Source organism: Camelus bactrianus, unplaced genomic scaffold, assembly GCF_048773025.1.
Source record: "Camelus bactrianus isolate YW-2024 breed Bactrian camel unplaced genomic scaffold, ASM4877302v1 HiC_scaffold_43, whole genome shotgun sequence".
NCBI lineage: Eukaryota > Metazoa > Chordata > Mammalia > Artiodactyla > Camelidae > Camelus > Camelus bactrianus.
The window spans coordinates 4,590,922-4,613,989 of NW_027413959.1; the positions used below are offsets into that span (position 1 = coordinate 4,590,922).

Consider the following 23,068-nt stretch of genomic DNA (forward strand, 5'->3'; position numbering starts at 1 on the left):
ATGCAGATCAAAACTACAAAACCCCAGTCAGAATGGCCCTCACTCAAAAGTTCATGAATGATAAATGCTGGAGAAGGTGTGGAGAAAACGGAACCCTCTTACACTGCTGGTGGGAATGTAGTCTGGTGTAGCCATTATGGAAAACAGGATAGAAATCCCTCAAAAAACTAAAAATATCCAGCAATCCCACTTCTGGGTATGTATTCAGAGGGAACTCCAATGCAGAAAGATAACCTACGACCCAGTATATACAGCACCACTATACAGATTAGCTAAGACGTGGAAGCAACTGAAATGAAGCAATAGGTGACTGTAAGTTCTGATATTATTTATACAACGGAATACTACTCTGCCGTAAAAAGGATAAAACAATGCCATTTGCAGCAGTATGGATGAACCTAGAGACTGTCATTCTAAGAGAAGTGAGCCAGAAAGAGAAAAATGCCATATGGTATCACTAATACGCGCCATCTTAAACAAAAGACACTGTGAACTCCTCTGCAAAAGAGAATAAGATTCAGACTTGGTAAACAATCTTACGGTTACAAGGGAAAGGGGGTGGGAAGGGATAAATTTGGGAGATTGAGATTTACAGATGTTAGCTACTGTATAAAAACGGATTTTTTTTTAAAGTTTCTTCTGTATAGCACACAAGCCTACGTTCAATACCTGGTGATAACCTAAAATGGAGAAGTCGCTACAGCCACCAACTGAGGAAGCAAGAGAAAAAAGGTGAGTCAGTTATACTGGACTAGAGCCCAGTCCTGGGAAAGTCCTTGCCAGCCACTGAGGCTGTCCACTGACCGCACTGCGCCCTCCTCCCAGGAGCAGGCTGACACGAACACAGGCTTCCTATGTGAATTTCGGGCAGCAAAGGCCGCCCCAGTACAGGCCCCTGAGGAAATGGAAGCAAGTCCCTCCCCCTCCCAATGGAGTGCAGCAACCCCTCCCCGCCGCCTCCCCCTAACAGCACCACGCCTGCCTCCCTGGAACCCACTGACTTGGAAACAAGTGTCCAGCGAACCTGGGGTAGCAGAGAGAGGGGCGCTGCCCCAGGCGAGCTGATCAATTTGCCCTTATCTCCCCCCCGCGACACGGCTTGAGGACTGCCTCTGCTGCCCAAGGCACTTCCCGAGGTCAGCCTGCCCCTGGGAGGCGGGCGCGGTGTGGTCAGAGGCAGCGGCGGCAGCGGCAGGTTTAGGGGTCCGCCTCTGCGAGCCTGTGGATTGCTTCAAACTGCCCACCGGCGTGTCCTAGCCTTGACCTCTGCTGCCCCAGGTTCGCAGGACTCAAGTTTCAGGTCAGCCTGCTCCTGGAAGGCAGGACCTGTGCTTGTGCTGCAGGGGGCAGCGGCAGTGGCGGGATTGGGGCTGCCACATGCTAGCGCGGGGATTTGCTCCCATTTCCCGCCGTCGCTGCCGCCGCCCCCCGACAGCACCTCCTCATCTCCCAGGGGCAGAAATGACCTGCAGCAGAGGCCCTGCAAATCTGGACAGCAAAAGCTGCCCCCAGGACAGGACTCATGAGAGACGGGAGCAAATTCACAGGCTCCCAAGTGTAGACCCTTCTCGCCGTCGCCACCGCCCCCGCACCCTGACAGCACCACACCCGCCTCCTGGGAACAGGCCATGGTCTGAGGACCAGTCGTATGTGCTCCCTTGCCATCCAGTGCCCTCCCACCTCCTGGGGTGGCGGCATCCGCTATCCCCTGGGTACAAGCGGCAACGAAGAGGCGCCCGTAGTACTAATGAGCGGGAAGGAGAAGTGGGCACCACGAAACACGCGGCGGCCCCCGACCCACCTCAGGGTCCAAACGGGTCGCGAGGCCCCGGCCTCACCTACGCACCGCTGCCCGCGAGCGCAGCCCAGGCTTCACCCGCCGGCTCCCGACCTGCGCGCCCCCACCAAGCGCCCCCTCACCGGCTCAGCGGCGGCAGCGGAGGCGGCAGCAAGCGGCGGCCCAGACCCCAGGCCACGTTCCTCCTCCAGGACCTGGTCCGGGAGCACTTGGCTCCCGCCAGGCTTTCACACGCTCCGGGCGGGTCCGGTCGGCGCATCTTTGCGTCCACGCACATGCGCGCCCCTCCTCCTCCCGCCCGCAGCGCGGACGCTCGGGCTGGAACTCCTGTTGCTCGGGAGGTGGGGACTGGTACCAGGCTGGGGGCTGGGGGCAAGGGCCTGGCAGTGGGGCGGGGGGCCCATCCCTTTACCCGCCCCACCGGGTCTCCATCCTTAACACCCCCATCCCATCACCTACCGGTCCTGGCACCCAACCAAAACCATGACCAGCTCAGGGCCAGGCCACACCCCCTAGCCCCACTCCCCCTGCTCGCCTTCCCTCCCAAACCCTGTGACTGCCCCCCCCACCTACAGCCAAGCCCCCAAGTCTCCCACCGGACCCACGAAATGGGACTTCCTCTCACACCGAGGTCCCCGCCCCGACACTCCACCACGCTAGTAACCTATGGCCCCCACGCCACAAGCTCACCCCTCATGCCTCACTGCAGGACCCCCAACATCCCAAGATGGTCCCCCTCACCCCTCCACGGGATCAGTTCCTCTCTGAGCGGCCCCTCACCCCTCAGCGTGTCCCCCCTCACCGTGGGATCCCCCCTCACTCCTAGTGCATCCCTCCCCCAGGTGACCCCTTCACCCATCACCTTGCGTGTGGGGCGTGGAGGTCTGGGCTCTGGTCCCCATGGGGACTGCCACCAGCTGGGATCCAGCCTAGTGTGCTGCTGCACAGCTAGTGTTGGAGGCTACAGGGTGTGGCGGGTGGGGCTAGAGGCGGTTCCAATACCTGCCCCTGCACCCTGACCCCTGCTCTGTGCTCTGTGCCTCCTCTGAGCCAGCGGGTCAGGGTGGTCCTAGGCTGCCCACCACTGGCAGGTGGGTCATGGTTCGTTCATGGCCCTGATGATGATCAGGACCCCTAGGGCGGAGACATTGGGCACGTGGACCTGCAGGGGTGAGGGTGGTGCGGAGGGTGCAGCTGAGCCTGGGGACAGATAGCAGGCAGGTGGGCTATGTGCATGGCCTGGGCTCAATCCTGGTGGGTTCAGGGACCCTGTTTATTCACGCCAGGGCAGAGGGAAGAGGGATGGGAGCTTCGAAAGTGTCCAAGCCAAGGCTAGAGAGCAAAGCAGGCAACTGCACTGGCCAGGCCACCTTGGAACCCTCCACAACCCTGGTCTTTGCCTACGGAGAGACTGACCTTCACCCGCCAATGAGACATCGCCTCCCCTTCCCCCCATATAGTTTACAGGCAATTGAAGGGACTTTGATAGGTAATTATAATAGGAGATCAGGTCCACAGTTATGGTGAACCTGGCAGGGCTCCTGCGTGAACCCCAGCCTGAGGCAGAGAAAGCCCCACTCAGAAATATCCTCTTACCTCTTACCAAGGCACTACGTAGTAGAAAAAATCTGACTCCGTATTAGATCTGTTCCTTTTATTTTAACACTCTGTCCTGTTTTCTAGGCTCAGTCTTGCCAGCTCTGCACCTTGTGTAAAACAATGTTGCCTTTAGCCTGAAATACACAGGAGAGCCTATTCTCAAGGTTCTGACCTTTAAGGATATTAACACTTTTGCACTCCTATAAAGATAACAAGTTGCAAAATAGAAAATAACCTTTGTTTTGTTGGAGGTTTTACAGGGGCACCATGACCTGACCCATGTGGACAGCTGCAAAGGATTCCAAGAACATGAAAAGTCCTACACCAAGAAGTTTGCAACAACCAACCACATCCCCTCCCCCTTTTACTAGAAAAGGAGCCTGAAGTCTGACTTGGGGAAGATGGTTCTCCAGGACGTAAGTCTGCCATTAACTTGGTCTGCAGCTGTCCACGTTGGTCAGGTCATGCTGGCCCTGTAAAACCTCTAACAAAATAAATGTTATTTTCTATTCTGCAAATGGTTGTCTTTATGTTAGTGCAAAAGGGTTAATATCCTTCAAGGTCAGAGCCTTGAGAATAGGCTCTCCTGTCTATTTCAGGCTAAAGGCAACACTGTTTTACAAAAGGTGCAGAGCTAGCAAGACTAAGCCTAGAAAACAAGGCAGTGTTTAAGCCAAAAGAGCATATCTAATATGGAGTCAGATTTCTTATTTTCTATTACAGTATACTCTATTTTTATGGTTTAAGTTTACAATTATGAAGTTCAGCCTTTTTCCATTTTAAATTGTGCAATTCAAGAGCATTAAATGCATTTACATTGCTGTGAGACCAACACCACTGTCTGGTTTCAGACTACTTCCTTCCTCAACGTAAAAGCTTGTATCCAAAGCACAACCCATGTCCTCCCTCCCCCAGCCCAAGACAAGGCCTAATCCCCATTCTCTTTCTCTCTCTCTCCACCCACCCTGGAGATTCCCTATCAAAGAATTCATACAAAAGGTGGCTTTTTGTGTCTGCCTACATATCTGAAGCAGGGACTGGTGAATTATTTTCTACATGAATTCGCATTTTTGCATTTTGAGAGGAAAATCCAGATGGATTAAAGATGAGATGCACAAAATGAAGCCCTTTTAGTAACTATACTAACTCTGTGCATAATCTTGGGGTAGGCACTGCTGTTCTAAGTGTGAAGCCACAGCCAGAAGGGAGATGCTTAGCTCTTCCTATGGAAAAACAAAACCAAAAGCAATGTTACAGAGGCCACGGGGAGGTAGGCACCATGCAGTCAGAGGGCGGCTACAGGGAGGGGTGCTGCCCTCCCTCAGCAGGTGGACTAGCTCCCATCTGTCCTAGGGCCTGTCCTGGGGGCGGCCTCTTCTGCCCCAGGTTCACAGCATGCATGTCTTCATGTCTGCCTGCTCCTGGGAGGAGGGCGCAGTGCATTGAGGGGGCAGCATCAGCAGCAGTCAAGGACTTTCCCAGGACTGGGCTCTAGCCCGGGATAACTACCTCTCCTTTCTTTTCTTCCTTCCTCAGTTGGTGGTTGTAGCAGCTTTTCCATTACAGGTTACTACCAGATACTGAACATATGTTTCTGTGCTATACAGAAGAAGCATTTTTTTAATCTATTTTTATATATAGTGGTTAACATGTGTAAATGTTAGCCACCATATATAAAAACTCCCAAATTTATCCCTTCCCACCTCCTTTCCCTGGTGACCATACAACCATACAATTATTTACTAAGTCTGCAAGTCTCTGTTTTGTAGATGAATTCCTAGTGTCTTTTTTTTTAACATTGCACATATCAGTAGTATCATACAGTATTTTTCTTTCTCTTTATGGCTCACTTCACTTAGAATGACGATCTCTATGTCCATCCATGTTGCTGCAAATGGCATTATTTTATCCCTTTTTATGGCAGAGTAGTATTCCATTGTAGAAATACGCCACATCTTCTTTATCCAGTCATCTGTTGCTTCTATAGTTTGCTTCCATGTCTTGACTGTTGTATATAGTGGTGCTATGAAAACTGGGATGAAGGTATCTTTTCGCACTGGAGTTTCCTACGGATACATATCCAGAAGTGGGATTGCTGGATCATAGGGTAAGTCTATTTTTAGTTTTCTGATGAATTTCCATACTATTTTCCATAATGGCTACACCAAACTACATACCCCCAACAGTGTAGGAGAGTTCCCTTTTCTCCACACCCTCTCCAGCATTTATCATTCATGAACTTTTGAGTGATGGCCATTCTGACTGGTGTGAGCTGATACCTCATTGTACTTTTGATTTGCATTTCTCTGATAATTAGTGATATTAAACATTTTTTCATGTGTCTATTGGCCATTTATAGTCTTCATTGGAGAAATGCTTGTTTAGGTTTTCTGCCCATTTTTGGATTGGGTTTTTTTTTGTTATTAAATTTTATGAGCTATTTGTATTTTCTGTAAATTAAGCCTTTGTCAGTCAAATCATTTACAGGTATTTTCTCCCATTCCATAGGGTGTCGTTTTACTTTGCTTATTGTTTCCTTTGCTGTGCAAAAGCTCGTAAGTTCAGTTAGGTCCCATTTGTGCATTTATTTGTGCTTTTACTTCTAATGTGTGGGTAGACTGCCCTAGGAAAACATGGCTGAGGTGTATGTCAGGTAATGTTTTGCCTATGTTTTCTTCTAAAAGGTTTATAGTGTCTTGTCTACATGTTTAAGTCTTTAAGCTGGCCATCAGCGTGGCCATTTTACACAAAAGCACAAGAGCAGCAGAAGCACTTTGCACCCTCAGAGCATGGGATGCACCAAGCTCTACTTACGCAACCCTCAGTGTCTCCAGCCTCCACAGGGCACGTGCGTGAACAGATACAGCACCAACTTCGTAGTGAACACTTCTGTTAAAACAAAACAAAACAAAACAAAACAAAATGTTAACTTTTCATTCTTGGACTCTATTTATTCAAGCCAATTAAAGAGAGGAACAAATGGGAAGTCTTTGGATAAACAGTAAAAGCTATACTTTTTGGTAGGAGAGAATATAACTGGAAATAAAAATAGCAAAATAATAACAGTGATCTGAATACACATTTGATTTAAACACATCCTCTCCTCTTTTATTCCCTCTAATCCCGTTCATTCCCTCTCCCTCCCCCTGGCCTTCTCTCCCTCCCCTCTCCTCTCCCTCCCTGCCTCCCCCCTCCCTCACTCTCTTTCTCTCCCTCTCCCCTCCCTCCAGTGAACACATTCACCTTACCCATCTAATTTCAGTCCACAGAAGCACTCAGCTATGAGTTCAGGTGTAGTTTAATATATTATATTTCAACACATGCATATGGTTATTTGAAGTTCTAAATTCTATTCCAGATATTTAAAACATTTAGAAGAAATGTAAGAACCCATTAATTTTAATGTTTTAATATAACAATCTGCTAAATGGTGAGACAGAAAAATATAAATATCAACAGAACAGTCTCACACACACAAAGAGAAACTTCTCTGGATGTGCATCACACACACCCAAGTTCCAAAGCTCTCATTACAACAGGCTGTTAATATGCCAGACGTGATGCTAAGTAATGTACATACTTAAACCTAAACTGGTCTCTGTACCAATCCCTTAAGGTTGCTTTAAGGAAACCAAAGCTTGTGCATGTACCGCTTACTTCCCGAGGACCCACTGCCTCCCTCTCCACTGGGCCTCACACTTCATCCTCTTCACAGGGGCTTTTACAGAACAAAACTTTCTCATTTTGATGAGATCCAGCTTATCAATATTTTCCTTTCATGGACATGTTTTTTATGTCAAGTTTTAAAACTGTGATCTCCAAGAGTTTTTCTAAATGTTCTATAGTTTTGTGTTTTACATTTACACAAATGACCCATCTGAATTAGGGTTTGTATAAAGTGTGAGGCTTAGGCTGCAGTTCTTTTGATCTTTTCTCCCCCTATGGGCATCCATTTGCTCCATAAGAATGTCTTTTAAGTCTGGGGGAAAAAATCTCTTCTTATCTTCTTTTTCAGTCACTTTGTGCACTTTCCCCCATGATCCAGACCCCTGCAGTCTTGGTCCAATGCCAAATGAGATTAACATGAGAGAGGAATTAAAATCACATAAACTACTAGGGACAGTGGTCAATTTTATCTTCTATGTCAGTAAATAGAAGACAACATAAAAAGGACCTGAACCTCTGGGCCATTTGAGAACTCTGATTTTGAAACTGAGTATGAGACTGAACATTCCAGAAAGAAGACTAATTGAAACTAATGAACATTTAATGAGGTTTTAAGTAGCTGAATGTTTCACTCCTCCCACTTAGTTTACTTCATTCAATGCTTCTTACCATGTTTTAATTGGACAAAAATTTTCATCAATTCTATTGACAGGGAATCAAAACATAACATGAGTAAAAACTTCAGAGGAGGCCAGCAAATGGATCACTTTAGTGGACAGATAACGTTAGTGGCCCACTTTCTATTATGCAAATGGCCTGACGAGACACATCCTGAACTTAAGGAACTGTGTCAAGGCAAGAAGGTGCGAGGCTCCAGGCTCTGGGCTCAGGTACCAACCTCCGCTGCTCTTCGCCATGTACTCCTGAGGGGACAGTGAGGCACTCATCCATGTGTCCATGAAGCAACCTGAGGACGTCACTGCCGATGAGATACCCTGGAAAGATCGAAACCAGTCACACTGGAACAGTCATGGTCAGATGCTGACAGATGGACAGATCACCTGGTTCAGCCTTCTATTTTCATAGTCAAAGATCCAGAAGCCTAGTGAGGCTTAGGTAACTGGGAAAAATCACAGACACAGGTGCTGCCACCTGCCTTCTATCTCTGAGCCCTGGGCTCCCAAGTCTAGAATCCATGACTGTAGCCTCAAAAGACCCTCCACTGAACAGACAAGCCTGGATAGGCTCAATTCTGGACCATCTAAGTGAGAATGATCAGAACAGAGCTATTTCCCTGGAAACCCTGAAGCGCAGGCACTACTGTGCTCCGGGTCTAAGTCCCGCACCCCGGAGGATGAGACATCTCGACATTAGCCTAAATGAGCAATATCCTGAGGCCAGAACATTGGAGAAAATAACCCCTAGAAAGCTCACGTGTAAAATACACACAAATAAACAGAAATGTAAAAATAAGGAAGGACAGATCTTAACACAAACTTCACTTTTAAGTAACAATTTACATGAGAGTCTTTAATGTCACGCATCTGTGTTACAGGCTACTTTGACACAAAGAGCTCTAATGCATTTGCTCGTTATCATCATCCCTATCATCATTAGGGATGACTGTCAACTCTGCATCAAGGGAACAGCCTCCTCACTGCTGTGGTGTCTTTACCTTGGGCTGCTTCGCTTCCTGAGCTGATGGGGGCCATGCTCCAGAGGGTCTGCTGGAAGGCGGCATCCACGTGCAAGCTGCTATTGCCGTAGGACAAAGTGCTGCATTGGAGGCAAAACGAGGCATCACTTCAGGCTCAGGGTGACTCTTCACACGTAAGTGCTCCTGGCAACTCTAACCGAACATCACAGATCTGGAAATGTCCATAGACAACATCTATTTCAATCCCGTCCCTCAAAAATTAAGAGACTGGTCAAAAAAAATTAGAGTTTATATTTGATATTATGTATTTTTCAGCTTCATTCTAAGAGTTACTACTTAAGCCACTAACAGAAAACACACAAATGAATCACCTCACACCATTCAGAATGACCATGATTAAAAAGTTCACAAAGGAGAAATGCTGAAGAGAGTGTGGAGAAAAGGGAACCCCCTTATGCTGTAGGTGGGAATACAGTTTGGTGTAGCCACTATGGAAAACAGTGTGGAGATTACTTAAAAAAATAAAAATAGAGTTACCATACGATCTAGCAATCCCACTCCTGAGCATATGTCTGGAAAAAACTCTAATCTGAAAAGATACATGTACCCCAATGTTCACAGCAGCACTATTTACGATAGCCAAGACATGGAAACAACCTAAATGTCCACTGACAGATGACTGGATAAGGAAACTGTGGTGTATTTATACAATGGAATCCTACTCAGCAATAAAAAAAGAAAAAAATAATGCCATTTGCAGGAACACAGATGAACCTGGAAACTGTCATACTAAGTGAAGTAAGCCAGACAAAGTAAGCAAAATACTATATGATATCACTTATATGTGGAATCCAGAAAAAGTGATACAAATGAACTTATTTACAAAACAGAAATAGACTCACAGACAAAGAGAACGAACTTAAGGTTCCCAAAGGGGAAAGGTGGGGGGGAAAGGTGGGGAGGGATAAATTAGGAGTTCACGATTTGTAGATACACACTACTATACATAAAATAGATAAACAGCAAGGTCCTACTATATACAGCCCAGGGAACTACATTCAGTATCTTATAATTCCCTATAATGAAAAAGAATGCATATTTATAATTGAATCACTATGCCATATGACACTGCAAATCAACAATACTTCAAGTAAAAAAGAAAACACATAAATGAATGTACTATCATACATTTATTTGTTAAAACAGACTATTCTGTTTTAGAGGCTTAAGTTTTCTACATATCACGGTGTGACACTGTTTTGACAATGAAATAGGTAAAATCTTCTGGACTGATGTCTTAATTTTATAGGGTTCTTTGGGAACTTTTATCTACAATTTGATGTAACAGTCATTAGATGGCAATACTGCCCAAGAGGTATCAAAACTGAGGCCAATAAATTTCCTTCAAAATTCAGATATTGCCAATTTCAGATGTTCCTTCTTAAAAACAAATGTATTAAAAGAATATCATATTTTGTATCTTTGAGAGCCGTAATACGTGAGTTCTGATATGATAAGTAAAGAAAAACAAAACGATGAGTAACACCAAACGCTGTGCTTATTTCACTATTACCTGACCACTGCAAGAGTTTTAGACACTCTGAGCACAACCACCTGTTTCCTTGGAGTCATCTCAGTAAACATCACCACCACTCCTACATTGTTCCTACAACACTTTCCAATGCCGATGGTTGCCTAAGCTCTTAAAGACTAACTGCGCCAGAACCTTCCCAGAAATCCGACTTCCTAGTTAGATGAAGGGCAGTCACAGCATGAAGAGTCATCCTGGTTCCCGCTACAGGCCTTTCAACTCCAACGGTCTCTTCTGCCTAAATATGCTAACCTCAAGGCACCAGCAAATATGGGGGTTTCATTTTCTTTCTCTTAAAAACAAGACCAAAGAAGTTTCTGACAGTTGACATACATACCATTATCTTATCAATAATTTTTCCAATCAATAAGATTGAAAGTTTGCCAGTGGATGCATGAGATTTAGCAACAACCGGCTCTTCCACCTCCTCCTCTCAACCAGCTCTCTGCCTCTTCACAACATCCTCTTCACCTCGGCCTGTCAAATCCCGGCTGAGATGCCTTTATTGAATTAATTTCTTTCCAATATGCTAAAACTCTTTAACTACTTACAAATTAATCATATGCCATCTGCTTCCACAAATAACAAAACACATTCTCCTTCATGGCCCTCATTACACAATGTGATTGTTGAGTGTCTTTTTCTTGCTGCCTCTTGTAAGTTATCTGACACAGGCTCACAACTGAACTCCCAGCACCAAGCAGGGTACTCAATAAACAAGGATGTGGAGGAGTTAACACAACCTTTAAAATCAAAGGAGCATAAGCTTTAAAAATGTATTTTAAGTTATTCCATAAATATTCCTATTTTAATGACCTAACACAAGCGCACACACATACAAACCTGTAAAACCATATGGATTTCACTAAACCATCAGAAGATGACTCAAAATACCAGCGCTTATATTTTTACTACTGAATTCAGGTGAAAGCTCACGCCATGTTATGATAAACAGATCTGTTAATTCATCCTGTTTCCCTGAATATACTATGTGTAAAGCATGTGCTGAATATTAATAGAGCACAATCCCCATCCCAAGGGGGCTTGTTATCAAGAAAGGTAAAATACATCCACAAAATGCTGTGAGTCAGTATTTTGGAAACGCCAGCTGAACTGTAATCAAAGTGCTGTAAGAAATGGGAGAACAGATCACTTCAGCCAGCCTAACTGGAACAGAGTTCCCTGTTTTGGGCTGTGAGGACAGGTGGTAGTTCCCCAGCAGATGTGGGATTCCTGTGGGGTGAGGCATGCGAGAAGCCAGTAGGACCCTTTGGCCTGGGCCTCACAGTTACATACTCAGAGATGCTGTCTCCAAGTAAATCTGTATGTACATTGGGTTTGAGGTTAACAATGCTAATGATGTTAAGGGGCTAAGTGTAAGTATATAAGACATATCAAAACTTTTAGAAACTATTTTAGAGATTTTCATTTTTAATATACCAGAAACCTCATAACTGGAAGTGGCCTGGGCCTCCCTGGCCCTCTAAGAGGGAATGGTCCCCCTAATTAAGGGAATGGTACCCAAAGGGGCAGAGATATGGGAACATCAAGTACAGCAGAGAGCTTCCTCTTTGAGGCTTATAGCATAAACTCAGAAAGAGAGTGAGAGACAGGCCCTCAGACAAGACAGGTGTCAGACCAAGGACTGTATACTTCAGGCAATAAGGAGCTACTGCAGTGAGAACATAATAGGAGGAGAAGGAGGGTTAAAATGCAATTTTCAAATCATATCTAAGCTTAAAGATAAGTAATAAATACGGAACTGTAAAAGTAGAAAAATTTCAGTCCGTTGGAGATAGTAAAAAAAAAAAAAAAAGTCCTTAAGATCATATTACACCATTTAAAGTTATCTACACCATGTCCACTCTTCTCAAGAAAACATCCTCTGGGCATAACTATTTTGGATGCTTCTACCGAATTTTGCCACTTAAACAACAAAGAAAATCTGAAGAAAAAAATCATCAGCCTGTGGTACTGAATATTTGGACTGCAGTAACGGTTTCCATTACTGAGACAAAGATGTGCTGTCCTGAAAGCAGAAACAGATGTTGCCAGAGGCTGAAAGCAAAGTTGGCCTTAGGCTGAAATATGCAGCTCTAGAATTTACACACTAACAGGGCAGCAAGGACCCTTCAGGAGCGGCGCAGGGGCTCTGGGTGCTTAACTGCTCCCTCCACCACCTTGATTCTTATTAGTGACACACAAACAGGTCACCTGCTGAATGCCACAAGCAGGCAAAAACTATCTAGTCAACGATAAGTCAATTCCACCAGCAGAACAAAGAGGAGGAAATAGAAAAGGAAAAAAATAAAAAATAAAAAGTCAAAATTTACGACGAACTCCGAGCTGAGAGCAAAACCTATGTAGATCCAGGCAACCAAAATCAGAACTCTAAGGGAACACTAGTTTAAATGTTGCCCATTTTGCCCACGAGAAGTCTCCGAGGCCCTCATACCCGTACTGACCAGTCCGTCAGAGTCGCACACATGACACAAAACGAGCTCGCAGTGCTCTTACCAAACCGTCCTCCGTCCTCCGAACAGAAAGCTGGCCCCGCTCACCCCGAGCGCGCCGGCGGCACCTCCTCCGAGGCTAACGCAGGCCCGGGGGGCCAGCGGAACGAAGCCGGCCAGGCCCGGGTCAGGAAGGCCGCGCCCTCTGGGACCCGAAGACTGGAGAGGAGGTCCCAAGACGGGGTGGGGGGGACCTGAAGATGCGGGAGGACCAAAGACTGGGGAGGGGACCCGAAGACGGGGGAGGAGGACCGAAGACGGGGGAGGGAACCCGAAGACGGGGGAGGGAACCCGAAGACGGGGGAGGAGAATGGAAGCCGGAGCCACAGCAGCCCCACGGCGCTTCCGCTCACCACATCTGTAGAGACCAGAACACCGCTCCTCGCCTCTGCCCCCAGTACCGCCCTCGCCTCCGGCACCGCCCTTACCTTTAACATGAGGGAAATGCGTATCCACATATCCACGACTGCGGCAACACCTCCAGCGCCGGCGACAGTCCTGTCAGAATCCGCACGCTCCACAGGTCGGGACGCGACTTCTCGGTCTTTCCACATCTGAGGCGAGCACCGCGCCGGCGGCCAGAAGGCGGCAGAGTCCCCCCCCCCCATGAGAACGCCTGTCCGCTGTCAGGTGACCGCAAGGACTCGTCTGATTGGTTAAGGGCCGCCTTTCTTCTGAAGGAGCAGAGGACTCAAATGCGTCAGAAGTAGCGCTGTTACTTGTGTTAAAACCTGTAAAGAAAAATGGTTTCTTTTCTGGCCTTTTAAAGGAAGCCAACTACAAAGTTAATACCTGAGGGCTTCCAAGGTATTATGAATACTCTCTCACAGTGAAATTCTCAATAGGAGTTCCAGAATACTTTTACACTAAGAAACTTAAAAATTGGAAAGTGAAAAGGAATATATATAAAACCGAATCACTGTGCTGTACAGCAGAAACTAACACAGCATTGTAATCTGACTATAATTAAAATTATTTTAATTTTAAATTTAAAGTCATTACATATTAAAAAAAAAGAAACTTCAAAACTGAACTTATTGTTGATATTTCAGGTGGAGGCTACACGTCTTCAAATTTAACTGAATGAAACCAGTACTTTATGCTCCCAATTGATGGGATTCTACTAAAAACGCTTTTAAATTGTTTGAAATACCTAGTCTTACTGGGTTTTAGAAGTCTTGAAACCTAATACCCACCTTTACCTTACTTTTCTGTAGGTAGACTGTTATAGAAATGGCAGGTGGTGATTTTAACTTTCACAGAAGTCATCACCTGGTGTTAAAACACACCATGTTTAATGCCTTACCTGTTCCTGCAGTTTGTTGGGGTAACGCACAAAGATTACCGCCAGCCCTCCCTCTAATTATTTAAATCTATGGACCAGCTTCATAGCTTTACCTTCTCTTATGTTTCCCTCCTTTTCTTTGCACGTCAGCCTCCTTCCTCCTCTCAGGTATTTCTGGGATGGAGTTTTCTATTAGTTTCATTTTTCCTTCTTCTCCCACATAAGGAATAGGACTATAATATCTTGACTTTTACCGTTTGTGTTTTTTCACAACTGTTTTGCTCCTTTTACATTCCTTACTTTTCCCAAATATGTTCATCTGTTAAATAATTTCCAAAAGTGTGATTTTGTGTTCATCATGCACTTTTCAACTTTTGCAGTAACAAAATAGTTACCATTAAAATTCAACCGTACATGGTATTTACATTTTAGTACCCAATGGCTTTGTGCATTATTAAACTCACAGAATAGTCTTCTAGTTTATTCAGAGAATAAAGATTCTAAGAAAGATTTTTATATTCTTAGAAGACAAAAAAAAAAAAAAAAACTGTCTCCCTTGCTGAGCCATTCTTTTCTGACCTACCTTTAAATGTTGTAAGTGCTTGACCTAAGCCTCTCTCTCTTCTATAACCACAAATTCCTCCAGGGAGTTCTCACCCAAGCCTTTGGTTTTTAATGCCATAATATAACCCAGTGATTCTCAAATCTCCATCATCAGACTTGACCTCTCCTTAGTGCTTGAGACTAAGCTGCTTATTTGACATCTCCACTTGACATCATAAACCCAGCACAATCAAAAGAGTACACTTAATATTAATGTTTTCCTTTCTCTATGCCTTTCAACCATCTTCCTCATCTCAACAATACACTCAAATCCAAAAATCTTTGATTCCTTTTTCCCTTACCTCTCATATCCAATGCAGTAACGATTCTGAACCCGATTCCTTCTACTGCCTTGACTACCACCCAGTTCAAGCTCTGTCATTTCTCATCTTCTCCAACCCTCTCTCCCAGTACAAAAACTAGAAACATAAACTGTGTAACACACTTGCTTACAACTGCCCAATAGCTCTCTATTGAACTTAAAATAAGACCCAAATCTTTTATACTGGCCTGCAAAGCCCTTAATGATTTGGCCCTTGTCGATCTCTCTGTCCTCATCTCATGTCACTTGCCCACTTCACCTGCTAGATTCCAACCAGACTCTTTCTTATCTGGGAACAATCCATTCTCATTCTCAGTTTAGAGTCATTGCACCATCTCTTCTATCTACAATGTTCCTTCCTCCATACATCCAATGGCTGCTTCCTTCTGTCTATTCAATAGTCAGAGAGGCCTTCTATGACCAAACCAATCTAATGGAGTCATCCTGCCATGTACCACCACCTTATCCTCCACAGTATGATCACTAACTGTTAACTAAATTCTTTTCTGTCATTCTCCACCAGATGAACTCTGTCTCAACCACTGCTCTATCACCACAATTTGGGACATTGCTTAGCACATAGTAGGCACTCAATAAAGCTTTTATTAAATGAATGAATTTAAAGAAGTGACTTTAAACGTAACAAAACTATGAATTTCATGGCATTGATTTTTTTTCCTTTTCACAGAAAGTTATCACATTTACTAAAAGATCTCAAGTAAACATTTATCTTAGGCAACTTTCATGGAAATCTGAGGCAGTAAAGAATATTAAAATGTTACATTACAATGCAAGAACTATTCCAGAAGTTATAGTACCATCAAACCCTACATGATATTAATTATATATTATAGATTATTGCACTGTCAATAATTAAAATGCAGATAACCCATACCTCAATGTCTCTTTACCTTATCTAAAACATATCTTATGTTTCTCTGATTTAAGGAATTTAATCTAAACTTTATGTGAATTTTGCTGGCAATGTGAAATGTATCACCAAGGTCTGCTCCTATGATTTGGTCTCCAAATTTTCTGGACCCCATCCCTCTCGCACTAAGACAGATCACATTTTTCATCACATTATACTTATACGAAGTAGTACTTATAGGAAGTAATCCTCCCTCCGTTCTTCTGGCTTTCCCCCTCCATTTTTGTTTCAAACATTGTAAATATAATTTCTAAAAGAAAATTTTACTTAAGTCATTTCTTTGTCCAAAGAAAAAAAAAAAAAAAACACCTATACTCTAATACTATTTCACTAACTCTTCTCACAAAGACTTTGTGCCCCAGGTTAATCAACTCTGCTTGAAATCTTCAACTTATAATTCAGAAGTTGCCAACCTGTGAGCCTGGGATTATAGATTATAAGAAAGAATAAGTGAAACCACCATATATTCCAGAAGCACTGTCTGATACTGAATGATTTACACACTGAAAATATCTGTCTATCCATATATATGTTTGTGTATGCATAAGCAATTGCATATATTATGTTTAAATTTATTTGACTCATCAAATAAAACATTTTATTTAAATATATAATAGTGTTTCTGAATTCATAATAGTATTTTTAGTCATGTTTCATTTTCTCAGTAGACACCAAATAAATATACAGCTACTATGATGTTAAAGTCCTAAAAGTTTTTTGAAATTTAAAGGAGGCTCAATATTTTAAGTTCTATTACATTCTATTTCATCAATTGACCTCACAATACAAATACTATGCTGCCAATCCAGGTACCTCCCAAACCAAAGCAATATCAATATATACTGTGTTAATAAAGTAAGATTTCCTGACCATCAACCCATACTTTAAACATTAATGGGTCATCAGTTTCATCCACCTAAGGTCAGTAATATTTATATTTTAATTCAACTCACTTTTTATTCATCAAATATTAAGAAAAAAGTATTAAAGTTATTCCTAAAAGCCTGTTACTTAACTCTGATAGATCTGGAAGTTGCTAACAGTACACTCATTAGCACTGGTGGAAAATTACTTGAGAGCATCTCTAAACCAAAAATGAACAACAAAAAAATTAAAACATGAATTGCAACAAATGTTTAGAACACAGGGCTCACCATTTCTTATGTTTAGATATGTAAGGAGAGCCATTATTTCACACTGTACTAGTAAATTTACTCCCTTATTGATTTTAGTCTATTTAATTTATTGCTTATTAATACTATTTCACTTTATTCATCAAAAGTAAAAATGGGGGACATTCAATGCAAGCAGTCAACTCCTTGAGTAAATAATAATGAAAAGTAATGTATTCGATGGATATAAGATGTCAATATTTTAAAAACCGTATGTCAGAAGTTGATTCCATTCAAAAATCATTCCAAATGTGTTCAATTACCCTTAGAAAACTGACCTAAACCCTAAAAATACGTCTCACATAGTAGGTAAGCTCTGTATTTATGAGAAGTGAGTCTGTTACTAAATGTGTTTGTACAAAGAGCACACCCAAAGACAACTCAAACCCACGGAGCTTGTAAGAGCAGGGCGACCTATCCAGTAAACATGCTTTCTGTATAGCCATGCTCTGCTGATCCCTGTGTCCTCCCTGTAGATAACTGCACTTATTCCTCAGGGCTTGACTTAGGCACCACTGAACCCAAAGCCCTGAGACTGAGTAAGGTGACCTTCCTGTGGGTTCCATTAGCATCTTGTACCCAGATACCATTTATGACACGTAAATGAAGATAGATTTTCTGTCTCCACTCCAGGCATGAAAGTTCAACAACAGTAGGGAGTGTGTGTTATTCACCATTTAATCCCTAGAGCCTAAAATTTACTAGGTGCTCAATTAATACTTGTTACATGAATAATTAACAACTATTCAAAAATTCACAGAACACATGAAATTTGAAAGAGAGAGAATCCTTTCTAACTGAAAACCAGTAAATCTCCAAACTGACTCAAACTCTGTCCCTTCTGAAAATATAAAATACACAACACTGTTTATAGGTTATGTTGACTTGTAATTAACTTTAAGAGAAAGAAACTCTCCTAGAAATCTATCCAAACTCATTTTTAGAATCTATTCACATGTAATTTTCTTCAGTGATGGAAAACAACTGAACGGCATCCTAATTAATAATAATAAACACTAAAAACCACTGGTTACATTTACTGTACACTTACAGAGGATGCTGTTCAAAGAACTTTTTATTTATTTCCTACAGTCATTATAATGATAGCGTAAGGCAAGTACAATTACCTCACACATTCTGCAGCTGAAGATACTGAGAAACAGGTATTATGCCAATAATGGACCCTGGCCACATGCCCTGTAAGCCCCAATGGGTATAAATACCATTCTGGTGTTTCTGACGCTGTTAAACTGATTCTCTTTGACAAACAAGTAATCGGTATTGGGCAGGCGGCATGGACACAAATTAAACAACTGGGATTTGAGGGAGGGGGGCTCATTTTTTTTTTCTTACAAAAGCATGACTTAGCTTATCCTGACTCACCCAGAAAAGCAAGTCAGCTTCATTTCAGGTGCACTTGATTGGCAGCAGCTCCTTGGAACAAGGTACTGAAAAAATACCGAGAGACAATGGAAAAACCAGAGAGGAAAGCTACGCACGGAATGTCAGCATCTCCATGAGAATGAGAGATGGGATAAATCCTGACACTCAATGTAGGGTGTATGTTTTATGCAAATCGAGGCCTATGAACTGAAAGACTGGTGGCAAACTTCAGTCACCAAGTCCAAACCGCCCCCAGTGAGCCCTCAGAGTTGCAGTGAAGTTCTCTAGTGCTACTAACCTTAGCTCCTCTCTGTTCCCATCTTCCTGAATGCCAAGGTGACTGTCTTATCCCCACACTAAACCCTGAATGACAGTAATTCCCAGTAAAGCAATTTCTGCTGCAGGCTTTTAAGGCATGACCTTGAAAATGTAAATCTAACAAGACAAAAAATTATTATTCATAACATCAGAATTTCCCAGATTAATTACTTGAGTGTTTACTGATTAGTTTTTTAAATGTTCTGGCTACAAATAAAGTATCATTTTCCATTAACTCTTTTCTAATGGAGAACTTCAGAAGTACAAAATAGTATGAAAGTATTATAATAAACACCCATGTTTCAACACTCAACTAAAAAACAAATTATTACATACATAAGTGAATTCAACCAGGTGGGTGCCCAGCCCTGATTTTATTCTGTTTGCTTCCCCAAAACAGTAGTAACCATTCTGCTGAATTTACAATTTCTCATTCAAGAGCACTTTTTCACAACAATATTACACGTCTATATTCTAATACTAATTGCACAATTGCTTTTCATATTGTAAAATGATATAAATGGTATCATAATACATATGTTTGTAATTTTTAACTTTTGCCCAAAACTATGTTCTTGGAATTTATTCTTGTTGATATGTATGTTTATATTTTCACTGTGTGCAGTATCACTTTGTTTGAATATAGTACAATTTGATTATTAATTTCCCTACTGACAAAATTTTGAGATCCTTTTTAGTTTGAATGTGTTTTAAATAGAGTTTACTTTTTAGAACGGTTTTAGGTTCAAAGCAAAATGGAGTGGAAAGTACAGAGAGTTCCCATATACCCCCTACCACACACACATACACACACACTCACACGCGCACGCGTACGCGCACACACACACAGAGCCTTCCACACCAGAGTGGTACACTTGTTACAATCAGTGAACCTACACTGAAACATTATTATTACCACCCAAAGCCCATAGTTTACGTTAGAGTTCACTCTTGGTGCTGTCTATTCTACGGGTTTCACCAAATGTACAATGATGTGTGTCCACCATTATAATATTACACAGAATAGTTTCACTGCCCTAAAAATCTCTGTGCTCCACCTCTTCATCCCACCTTCCCTGTAACACCTGGTAACCACTGATCTTTTTACTGTCTCCATAGTTTTGCCTTTTCCAGAATGTCAGAGTTGGAATTCTATAGTAGGTAGCCTTTTCATATTGCCTTTATTCTTAACATAAAGTAGTAAATTAACTATCACTGAAAATGCATGGGACCAATTCCACCTTCAATCTGTATAGGATTAAGCATTATTACAGTCACAAATATGAATACTTACTCTGGAACATTAAAGACATTAAATTAATTTCTTGAAGCAGGAAGACAATGCCTGTGCATTCATTGGAAGATACAGTAGGAATTTTTTTAAAGCCAAATTAATTAGCGCACTATCAAAACTGACACATCAATATTAATTAGGTCATCATTCCAAAGGAGGAAAATCAGTCAAAAGTCAACCAACATTTATTAATCATCTACTTCCCTCGAAAGTGTTATTATGCACTTGAGATACAAGACAGATGAGATGCCGCCTCTGCCTGCAGGTGCTTTCCTGCTTATTATTTCATAATAGTTTCAGAAAGTAAATTTAAAGGGTCATGCGATTTAGCAACAAGAGATGCAGTAGAAAAAGCAATTCATTATGCTTGAATGGGGGGAAGGGAGGAGGGGGATGCAAATAAATGCAGGAGGGCCTCGCAAAGGAAGAGATATTTGACAGCTGCCTAGAGGGTGAGCAGGCTTCCCTCAGGAGCAAAAACTATACAAGGGCGTTTCAGGAAGGGAGAGAACAGTGCACACCCAAAAGCAGGCTATCTCTCAGTAAACTCAATCAGGCTGGACTGACTGTACCCCCAGGGAAGTTTATGCATGTCCAAATACACAAACCAGCATGGGAGGACAAAGATTCACTCCCTGATCAAATTCTCACCAGGCTCCTCCAAATCCTCTTCTCCATGAGGCCTCAACCTTGGCCTAAAAAAACCCACAGACTCTCAACAAAAATGATTTTGCCCATCCCTGACCCCTACCCAATTCACATTAAAAGACTTAAACACTAACATGTTTTCTAATAGCTGAAGGCCACATCCTTAGAATGACTCTAACCAATCCCCAACCAGAAAGGGCCTGTATGAGAAAGCTGAAGGCTGCCAAGAGAATTTCATTTGCCTTAGCATTTACTAAAAAGGCCTGACAACTGTGACTCCTTCCTCTGTCCCTTTCAGATAGACTAGTATCTCCTACAACTCAAGAGTGTCTTTCCTAAGTACCTGAAAGCCATGCCTTTGAAATGTGATCACCAGGAAGGATGGAGCCCCTGTCTCCAACTCCCTTCAATACTTGCCAGCCAGCAGACCCAGCTGGCCTCATCAGCATTTACACTGAGGACCCCTTTGTAATGTTCCACTTCTTGGATGCTGACAATTGTTTCTGAGTTCAGTTTATGCTGGGCTCTCTTCCCCACTGCAATAGTATAGTACTGATTAAAATCTGTCCTGACCATTTTAACTGGTGTCTGGCTTTGCTTACCTTTGATAGTAACAGAACAGGAAATAATGCAATCCATAGTCCTAAAGCCTTCAGTAGCGCTCTTTGCCTTTCAAATACAGTCCTGCTGATTGCTTGGCATTTGAAGCCCTGTCTGAGCTCAGCAGAACAATTGGGAATTCCCAGAGGCTGCTTCTTCTCTGTCCTTTGTCCTCAATCCTCCTTATGACATGAGTCCTTCCACATCACACTCTATTCACCTATTTTTATACTGAACTCATTTATTCTCCCCTTCATTCATATGTCAAACACATTCATTAACTGATTAACTACCATCTGTCAAGACTTCCCAAAGTCCATGCCTCTACTTTCATAAATCTTCACTAATAGCTCCAGCCAGAGTATCTTCTTTCCCAACTGAGGATAGGGTAAGTACATTTAACCTACAGGCAGAATTTTTTTCTCCTATTATATCTTTGACTATTGCTCCTATAGTATGCATTCTAGCAATTTCATCAGGAACATATTTTCCATATATTATGGATAGACCACATGATAGTCCACAGGCCAAATCTGGCCCACTGCCTGTTTCTGTACAGCATGAACTAAGAGTGTCTTTTACATATTTTAATGGTTGAAAAAATCATAAGAAGAATATTTTATAAACATAAAAATCAAGAAATTCAAATTTCAGTGTCCATAAATAACACTTTTTTTGGAACACAGCCATGCTCATTCGTTTACATACTAGCTATAGCTGTTTTCATGCTACAATGTTTCAAGAGTAACTAGCTCTAACAAAAAAATGTATTACCCACAAAGCTGAAAGTATTTGCTATTTGGCTCTTTACAGACAAAGCATGACAACCCCTGTATTAGATAACTATTTGCTGCAGTGTGTTCATTCCAATGATGGTTAATTAGAAAAGTATCATATGATATCACTCATATGTGTAATCTGAAAAAATAAAGAAAGAAAGAAAGGAAAAAGAAGACACTATTGAACTCATCTATAAAACAGAACTAGACTCGCACACAGGTAAACAAATCTTATGGTTACCGGGGGAAAGGGGGCAGAAAGGATAATTTGAGAGTTTGAGATTTGTAAATGTTAACCACTATATATAAAAAGAGATAAAAAATATTTCCAGTCAAGATGGTAGAGTGGTAGGACCACGAGCTCGCCTCTCCTCGCGACTACGAATCCACGATGGAATGCTAAACAACCATCAAAAAAAAAGACTGGAACCTAGCAAAAAAGATCTTCTGCAACTGGAAACATAAAGAGGGAACCACAGCAGGAAGGTAGGAGGGGTGTGCTCACCATATAATCAGTCTCCATGCACCCTGGGGGGGGGTGACCCACAAGCTGAAGATTTGTGAAGTCCCAGAGGCCCTCCCACAGGAGTGAGAGCTCTAAGCCCCACGTCAAGCTCCCCAGTCTAGGTCTTGTATTGGGAAGACGAGGAGACCCCAGGACATCTGGTTTCAAAGGCCAGTGGAGCTTGGCTCCAGAAGCCCCACGAGACTCAGGAAAATGGAAACTCCATTCACTTAGGAAGTGTACACGAAAACTCACGTGCGCCAGGTCCAAGGGCAGTGGCAGTGATTTCATAAGAACCTGGGCCAGGCCTGCCTGCTGGATTTGGAGGGTCTCCTGGGGATGTGGGGAATGGCTGTGGCTCACCCAGATGACATAAAAGCTGGTGATGGACATTATGGGAGTGT

At 42.7% G+C, this 23,068-nt stretch overlaps 1 protein-coding gene across 7 annotated transcripts in view; it reads right to left on the reverse strand.

Annotated features, from left to right (window-relative positions):
* LOC105064463 (uncharacterized) overlaps positions 1-23,068 on the reverse strand; it is a 56,821-nt gene that overhangs the window by 28,787 nt on the left and 4,966 nt on the right. For 3 of the 7 annotated variants that reach the window (XM_074360276.1, XM_074360272.1, XM_074360275.1), the window contains exons 2-5: positions 13,253-13,555; positions 8,739-8,931; positions 7,962-8,058; positions 6,212-6,286 (exon numbers count right to left, since the gene is read on the reverse strand). The exons of 2 other annotated variants lie outside the window; for them this stretch is intronic. The gene's annotated coding sequence lies outside the window, so the exon portion shown is untranslated. Of the gene's footprint in view, positions 1-6,211; positions 6,287-7,961; positions 8,059-8,738; positions 8,932-13,252; positions 13,556-18,520; positions 18,586-23,068 lie in introns of all 7 variants that reach the window. 2 more of the 7 variants (XM_074360274.1, XM_074360273.1) reach the window with 2 other exon arrangements.